Source organism: Lactuca saligna, chromosome 1 (assembly GCF_052625555.1).
Source record: "Lactuca saligna cultivar CGN05327 chromosome 1, ASM5262555v1, whole genome shotgun sequence".
Taxonomy (NCBI): Eukaryota; Viridiplantae; Streptophyta; class Magnoliopsida; order Asterales; family Asteraceae; genus Lactuca; species Lactuca saligna.
Genome location: NC_136417.1, coordinates 93,097,427 through 93,107,186, shown reverse-complemented (window position 1 = coordinate 93,107,186; position 9,760 = coordinate 93,097,427).

Sequence of the window (9,760 nt, the reverse complement as noted above, 5' to 3'; positions counted from 1 at the left end):
GTTAGTCGACTCTCGGACAGATATAGTTGATCAGACTATATTCTTCCCAGTTCTGATTACATGTCCCAAGGCGTACCTGTAATGCACAACTTATTTATAATACTTCTAAAATTATTCGATATGAAACTGTTATTAGTATGAAATGAGTGCATGCCTACTTTAAAAACTAATTAAATTTAATTTCAAAAGTATGACTCTTCTCAGAGTGTTTTTGCCCAGTTGAGTTTATAGATGTATACCATAAAGAAATGGTTTTGATATACTTAATTCCCTATAAACAAAGCTCTAATACCAATCTGTCACACCCCCAAACCAGAACAGCGGAAACGTGCGGGGGCGGAGGACGTCATATTCAGTATCATAACAGTTCATAGAAAGGAAAGCACACACCACCATACATATATAAAGGTTTTAAAAATGTTTACATCATTGTATTCATTACATTCTCAAAAGATAAATGCAAACACATCTTTCAAAAGAAATAATTAACGCCAGCACGTTAATCCCCAAAAGTTGATTTCCAAACCTGCTTAACGGTTCCCTGAGAATACAAGATATTTCAAAGAAAAAGAGTCAACAATTAAGTTGGTGAGTTCATAAGTGATTTAGAAATATTGAATGCCATTCCAAAATGAGTGTATATTTTCCATGAAAATCCCTTATTTTCTTATAAAAGTATGAAATGCATGAGAGTATTTGTGTTAAAAAAATGTAGCTAGTTGAACCAAGAAAATCCCTTATTTTCCTAATAGTTGTTTGGTTTGTATACAGGAAAATCCCATATTTTCCTAAAGTAATAGTTTGTTAAATGTCCAAGACTAAAAATTGGAAGCAATCCACATGCTTTAGAAGATTTTAAACATAGATTTATATAATAAACCTATCTGAAGATTTCAATTTGTTAGATAAAGAATAGTTTTAATAGCTACTCGTTCATCAATCAGAAGTACTATAATAGTTGTGTATCCGATGAGTTTTATAACCATACTAAACATAATATGCATGTAGCGACGTTCTTCAGGCTTCGTAGCGTTATGACAAACTGTCACTGTTGGGTCGTGTTTTGTTAAGTATTGCATCAATTGGGCTCGCTAGTTAGTCCAGTTTTGTAACTCCGGTTTGGGCCTGTCCAACCGTGAGCTTGATAGGGTTTATTATAAATATAGGTGCTTGCATGCATCTTAGGTTAACGACTGAAACAATAGTAACGAAAGAATAGATTGATCAGAGAAGTTTTCTTATCGTTCTTGTAACCCTAAATCCTCTACAACGGAAGTTCTTAGTCGAGCTCTGCTGAGGATTGTTTGAATTAATCATTCGACACATTGTGATTCAACCTTGTCTTGTTTATTGTTTTATGTTCTTCGCACTACCTGTTAAAAAGATCTAATCGATCTTCAAGTTTATTAAATATCTTAACAATTGGTATCAGAGCAGGAGGCTGTGTAATTCATACACATCTTTTCTGTGAAAAAGGTTGCGATTAGGGTTATTCCGCATTAATCAATATTTATTGAGCCGTCATCCCATAATTGACGTAACTCAGCATTTATTTGTTTTGCCCTAATTTAATACATTACAAGTCTGATCTTTTAAACAGGTTATTCGATCAAGCATGGACGAGTCACAATCCAATCCCATTAACATTTCAAACAGCATTGGATCAACAACAAAGATTCCCATTCTTTATACTCAGGATTACGAAGTCTGGGCACATCATTTTGAAGATTATGTCATCGGATCTGAGGACAATGGATATCTCATCTGGGAAGCAATCGTATCTAGACCATTCGCTCATTCAGCAACTTCAAGAATTATTAAAACTCAGAAGGAGTATAATGATCTTCTGAAAGACGTTAATGATATTGCTCAAGACGAAAAAGATAAATTTCAGTGCAATACTAAAGCATTGAGATTAATCAGATTCGCACTTCAATCTGACACTTTCAGGCTGGTGAGTTTATTCACAACTGCCAAAGAAATATGGGATAGGCTACGAGAATTGTATTCTACGGACGAGGATCTTGAGCATTCCATTCAAACCTTGCTACTATCCGAGTTTGGTGAATTCAAGCAGAATCCTGAAGAAACTGTAACTCAGACATTCGATCGCTTCAATCATCTTCTCAGTAAGATGATTAAACATGATATTGAAAGAAAGTTGATTGAACAAAAGGTTACCTTTTTAAACGGTCTCAGATCTGAGTGGAGAGCGGTTGTGTCCACAGTTAAAGCGCATGAGCAATTCAAATCTTACTCTTTGGCGAAACTGGTAGGCATTCTGAAATCTCAAGAAAAGATCATGCTACAGGAGAAAGATGAGGTTTCAAGCTTTGGTTCATTGGCCCTTCTGTCCAAAAGCAAAGTTGTGATGGAAGATGAAGACCTCAACCTAGAGGATTATGACCTTACCTCTAAAGACTATGCAATGATGGTGTCAAACCCAAAAAGGTTCATCAAGAAAAGTTTCCCCACCAATAAGAACCGAAATTGGCAAGGAAGTTATAGTTCTGAAAAGGTCAGGGAAGAACCGAAGGCAGAAGAACCAAAGAAGGAACCGAAAGCTGAAGGAGTTTCGGGAGTAAGCTGCTATTATTGTGGAGGAAAGATCCACTATGCCAAAGATTGTGTTCTTAAGAAAATGGCAGAAAAGGATGAGGAGAAAGATGAAGAAGTAGTGTTGTTGAAAAAGCTGGAAGAGATCAAGAGAAAGAAATCTATTGCTAACCCTTATATGAATGCTTTAATTGTGCAGGGTTCGGTAGCGAATGATGAATTCGGTGGCGTGGAGGTCTGGTCAACCGACTCTGAGGATGATGAAGTAAGGAAGCCTTCTCATGGAAAGGCTTATGTGGCGAAAGATGAGGGTAGCGGTGGAAAATGCTTGATGGTGTCTGATGTATCTCAGATGAGGGGATACAACACAGATGGTGGGAATGAAGACACAAAGGAGCAAGAGGACTTGTGCTTCACAGCAAAACCACTCAGCATGCAGTTCAACGAACTTGATGAATTAATCAAGAAGGTACAACCCTTTTTTTACTGCATTCAAATTCCCACAAAGTTCTTATGAAAAAGAATTAAAAAATGTTAATTCAAGAATCTCTCATCTAGACAGCAGTTTAACTCAAACATGAGTCACCAATTCTAACCTAACTGACCAAATAAGCAGGTGTCTTCAAAGAGTGAGGAACGGAGGATGTGGATCGAATTGAAGGAGTCGGAGTTAATCAAAACCAAGGATGAAAACATTTATTTTCAAAGAGACAATTTAAAACTTTTAAAACAGATAAATGTCTTTTGTTTAATTGCTAAGCGTCTTTATACTAATATCACTCAGCTTCATTTGGACTATGAAATAGGACAGAAAATTCATCGCATGATTTTGCCCTTCCTTGAGTTTAAGGAGGATGAAATTGATGCTGAAGCGTATAATTGTGAAAGTGTTGTTTTGTCTGAGGATGTCAATCCGACATATATGTATGGTCTAGACAAAATCGAATCTTTCATAAAGTCCAACGACCATAAAGACATGTTGAAAAACCTTTTGGATGAAAATGATAAACTAAAACTAAGGACCGAAACCATACAAAAGTTTGACTCATTGAGTACCAACTTGAGCTCAGAAAATAAAATTAATGTTCAAAATGCATCTGAGCTTAATGATGACGATGATATGAGTGAAATTTCTGTGGAGGACGTAGTTGACTGTTCTGAGTTTGTCAAGAGCGAACCCAAAAACCACAAGAATCTTATTTCAGAAAATTTTGTGGAGTTTTCTCGTTTGTCCCAACAAAAGTCCCCGATCCTTGAAGAAAAGGCTGTAGTATACCAAAAGGTTAGAACCACTCCAAATCAAGTGTATAAGGTCACAAGTGTAACCGAACATCAGACAGCTGAACTCACAGCCATTGTAAACGAAGATAATGCTGATGGCTGCGATGAGTTCTTCTGGTCAGCTCCTATCGACAATGCTGACGAAACAGTTGGTTTGTCAGAAAGGACATCATTGAAAACCGAAGGCAGATATGTGCCAGAACATTTGAACAAGCCTGATAGCTTCAACGTGCCAAGTACTAGTGGTACAAAAGATGTTCCTGAAGAAAAAGGAATTCCTGCAAAAGAAGTCACTCCTTTAAGCGAAACATCATCTGTTCGGAGTGAACCAGCTGACGGAAAACAAAAACCAAAAGAGAATATCCATCATCAGCCGAAGCAGGTGAGAAATCAAAAACAACAAAGGAATTAGAGATACAAGAAGAATCTCTCTGAAAGAAAATAGTTTTGGCAATCTCAAAATGCCTATTTCTCATATTGTGACAGAAATTTAAAGTCAGAGAAAAGTACTGTCAGATCACAAGAGAGCAATAACAACCGAAGCGAGAGGTTCGGTTCAGAGAACAATATCAATCGAAAGCAGAGGTTCGGTTCAGAGAACACTATCTACCGAAAGCAAAGATTCGGTTCAGAGAGCAAAAGTGTGACAACCCCAAATCTATTCCCGTTACAAATCCCATCTCCACTAACGGAATGCGTCACTATACGTTATTTTCTGTAATTTTTGGAATCGTCAATAACCGAATATCTAGTTATATGCATGTCTTGATATTATCATAAGTAAATATAACTTGTATGTGTTAACCCCGTTTAACTTAATAGAGTTATATTAGTTTTGCAACCACTTCACCCGGGTAAAAAGTTTTAACCCTGTTAAACTTTAAGCATCGAGTAGCCGTGTATCGGGTACGATACCCGAGGCATATGAAATGAGTGTAAACAACATTTGAACACTCTTTTACCACACATTCACTCTCTCTCTCACTACTTTCTCTCTCTACACCCGAACCCGACTCCAAAACAGCGATTTCCGGCTTCCAAACGTAAGGATTTATTCCCTATCTTATTCTAAACATACTTCATTGTAATTAGAGGCCAAAAATCATAGAAAACAAGGATCAAAAGGGAGTTTACGGCCTAAGAAGCCCCTTAGGTCGTAAACCCCTAAAAACATGCCAAAAATCTCATTTTTCCTTCCTTTAAGCTTATGGACTAATTAAGAGATACCTAGGAGAGTTTGGACATTAAAACACAAGGAATTGAAGCTTAAAAAGGAGTTTACGGCCTAAGCTTGTGCTTAGGCCGTAAACACCCCAAAAACCCTTGTTTAAAGTCCCAAAAACGCATCTAGGGTGTTTAGTAATTTAGCCTTGACACTAGGAAATGTTGAAGTACATCAAACAACACCATTTGAGGACAAAATGAGGAGTTTACGGCCTAGCCTAAGCTTGGGCCGTAAACACCCAAAAATTTGTGTCAAACAAGTCCCAAAACTTATCTAGGGCATGTAAGGAAATTAGCTAAGGCCCTAGGAAGTGTGTTGTACCATTAAACATCTCATTTTGATGCCAAATGAAGAGTTTACAGCCAAGGCTATGCTTGGTCCGTAAACTCCCCAATATTTATGCCAAAAATGTCTCAAAACTCCTTATAAGGCCTTCTAGTATTTATCTAAGATGAATGAAGGGGTGTTGTACCATTTAAACAACCATTTTGGTGGATTAAATGGAGTTTACGGCCTAAGAACAAGCCTTGGCCGTAAACTCCCCAAAATGTCACCAAATGAGAGATTAAACCCTCCATATTAGTTCAAGACACTTGCTAGTAAATTAGGGAAGTGAAGTAAGGCATTAAACTTGCATTTTGGAGGACCACATGAGTTTACGGCCAAGCCTATGGGGCTTACGGCCGTAAACTCCCAAGGAGTGGCCTTTGGGCCGTAAACTCCAACGGAGTGAGCTCATGGACCCTCCCGTAAATCATTCTTGGCCTTGTACCACTCCCGGGAACCCCTTCTAGGCCCTAAAACCCCAAAAACGATGCTAGAATGTCCAAATACTATAATAAAAAGCATAAGATGTTTAACTTCTTGAAAAATACATATTTCATATGACATTAGGGTCCTAAAAGGTGCTCAAGTCGTTATTTGGTACCAAACGCTCAACCGACACTTTTACCCGATTTACTCGATTCACCCGATTTACGCGATTTCAGGTGAGTTCATACCCCTTTAATGAACCTTTCAAATATTTTAAATATTTTATGGGGGAGATACAAGTTGCTTATATATGTTATTGAAAAGTTTTACAGAACGATTTTTCAATGTTACGAGGATTAATCACATGTGATTCACCATCCTTAGTTCAAATCACATGTGATTTATCACTATGCCTTATATACAAATTTATACATTTTCAAAACTATTTTTGGACAAGCAAGCCAGATTTTAAATGTTCTTTTGGTAAATACTTTTATTAAAAGAATTTACTTATAAAATGTAACCATTCTGATATATCTATATAAGTAAGACTTGGAGGACTTAGGACCGATATCTCGCCTTATTTCCTGTTCTTGTTTGATTGTGGGCTTAGGGTAGTAGTTATCCGTCCGACTGTCGTTGATTTCTTAGTTATATAACTTGTATATTAGTATGGGACACGAATATTTCTCTCTTCACTAAATACTAAAGTCACTAACATGTCAAGAACCATCCACACTAAGTTAACTATAATAGGTATAGTTAATGTTGCTACTGCTATTACTCGCTAAAGTCACTACTCCTTACGCTATAATACTCACTATTACTAGACAATACACTAGTAAGAGAATACACTATGCTCAATACTAAAATACTACACTAAATGCTAAACTACATCCCGAAGTAAGTGAGTATCTATCACTAAAGGAAGCTTGCACCTCTATCACTGATTACAGGCTTAACCTATTCTATCACATTTACTAGTTGGAGATTTGCTAATATACTTTTACAATAAACTGTTTCAAAAATGAAGAATGCATACCTTTCACAGATTTTCACTTACAATGTATTTTCTAAAAAAATATGGGATTTTCTAGGTTTCTACTACTTATGAATATAAATAATGCATTTTTCGTACTAATGCTTTGTGTACAAAAACTCACACTAAAATCTTATGAACTCACCAGCTTTATGCTGATATTCGTTTTCAAAATAACTTGTATCTTCAGGTCAAGGATAGACAGGTACAGACGCAGCATTTTTGGAGAAGGTGGAGCACACGAGACCCATCTCTTATTTTGATTTACTTTTTGGTGATTGTTAAACATTACAAAAACACACATGTAATTAAATTCACTATGTAAATGCAATGGTTGTATGTTTCTTGTTTTTACTATTATGCAATTGTGATGATATTGTACATGACGTCCTCCACCCCGAAACGAATTCCGCCGTTATCGGTTTTGGGGTGTGACAGATTGGTATCAGAGCATTGTTTATAGTGAATCAAGTATATCAACCTATAAAAGATATACGAACTATAAATACTTCGGGACTAAAACACTCTGACCAAAAATATATACTGTTAAGTATCTAAAAGATCTAACTAAGTATATATATATATATATATATATATATATATATATATATATACACACATCACTATAAAACACCGAAGTCAGTATCATCCTAGAACAAAACGAAAGTATTAAGATTGTTGGACAGCACAATTGGCATTAGAGACATATAGTCACATTCAGGGTGATGTAGCCTGATCAACTACGTTTTCCTGAGAGTGACTAGCATGTGCCTAAGCTTGGTTGTGATGTTGCAACAAGTCTAAAACTTACCAACAATATCATAATAACGCTACCATAAGAATACTATAGGAGTATTCTGTATCTCTAGATTATACGTATGTGATAACAAAAAGGGGTCGTTACTAGTAGGACAATAGTTGCTAAGTGGATACATCACGATTACATGTGATTAGGGCGTTATAGACTCAGAATCTGCAGCCTTTGCTTCATTCCCTGTTCTTGTTTGATTGGGGGTCTGAAGTTAGGGTGGTTTATTCGAAGGACTATCTTGCTTCGGTTACATGTAATCGGTATGCACTATGCAAGTATTGGGTCGACTAATAATGATTCATCCTATAAGTATCTTAGAATAGTACGTCTATTAATCCTCTTTTCCCCTTTCTCACGTAGATAGCATGGCTAGCTTCCACCTACTCGGCGATCCGTACTTTCCGAATCAAGGCAATGGAGGATGGCTCGAAGAGGAGTCAGACGACGATCACCCGATTCCTTTGGATGATCATCATGCTGAAGGCTTCTCGGATAGCTCGAGCTCCGAGCCAGAAGTCAACAACCAACCTCCTGGAGCCCTGAACCCTAACCCCCGACCGGCATTTCAAGGCCCCACCCCTATGTGGGCAATATCCTTGCACCGATGGAGCGAGGAGCAGGGTCAGCCCTTGCCTTACAATGGAGACCGAAGCTTCTACAACATAGGCGAAGGAGGATTAGCTGATCGGGTTCTACCCATCATGATCCGAAGGATTGCCAGGAATGTTGAGCAAAGTCAAGCTGCTATTGGTCGAGTTGTAGAAGTGGATGCCAACTCAAATCTCAACACTGTTCGCATCCGTCAGCTCGAAGAAGCCGTGGACAGGACAAGGAGGACCAACGAGGCTCTGCAACATCAGCTGGCTGCATCCCGAGATGAAGTTAGGGAACTCCAAGCACGCCAAAGGACTCATGAGCGACACCTTCAAGAAGTTATGCGTCAACTAGCGGATCTGAGGATTCGCCCAACAAGCAACTGTCGCCAGTACAAGACGTCTAGTTACCTCACTCTTTTGTTTAAAAGGACTAGCCTTTTATCTCTATGTTCCGTAGGTCTCTTGTCTGTAAACATTCCTAGTTTAGAAGTACTCTAGTTGAACCTCTAAACTGCCAACATTTTCTCCATGGTATGATGTAAGACCTACTGCTAGGTCAATTTTCATGAACTTGTGTTGCATCATTAATACCAGTATATTGGCAGTTGATTTCTCTCTTGCTATGACTCTCATACTAATCTTGGATTATGTTGATTTAATCCATGAAACACTCTGTTCATTTTCGCAATCGGCTCTTACTATTGCTATCATTTCTATGGTTTTCCAGTGAAGGATGCCTCCTCGAAAGCGTCCAAACCGAGGAAGACCAGCTTCTCAAACCCCTCCTCCACCACCTCCTCCACCTCAGTTCGATCCAGTGTTGTTCCAAACGGCTGTGACTGCGGCTGTAACAGCAGCCATGGCCCAAATGAACTCGGGTGATGCGAGCGGTGGAAATTCTAGATTTGGTGAAGTCCACCAACGAGTGCAGGGATGTACTTATAAGGACTTCATGAATTGTAAACCTGCCTTCTTTGATGGTACCGGAGGAATTCTGGCATTGTCCTAATGGTTCGAAAGAACTGAAGCTGTATTTGAGATGTGCTCTTGCCCCGAAGAGAGCAAAATCAAGTTCGCTACTGTTACCCTCACTAACAGGGCCTTGTCATGGTGGAACGACCATGTCAGTGCACTCTCCTTAGTCACAGCCAATGCCATGGGCTGGGACACTCTAAAAGATCTTATGAGAGGAGAGTACTGCCCTAGGGGCGAAGTTCAGAAGCTTGAGGAAGAACTCTGGAACCTCAAGATGAAGGGGACTGACATAACAGCTTACACTGCCAGGTTTTGCGACTTGGCGGCTATGTGTCCCAATATGATCCCGTATGAAAGCAAGAAGATTGAACGGTACATCTGGGGTTTAGTGCCCCCGTATCGAGGAAATGTTCTGGCTTCACGCCCTACCACTTTCGATAGCGCCAAGGAATTGGACCAGAGTCTGATCAACCACGAAATCTCCTCCACTCCAGCAACAACAACTACAACAACCACTGCACCAT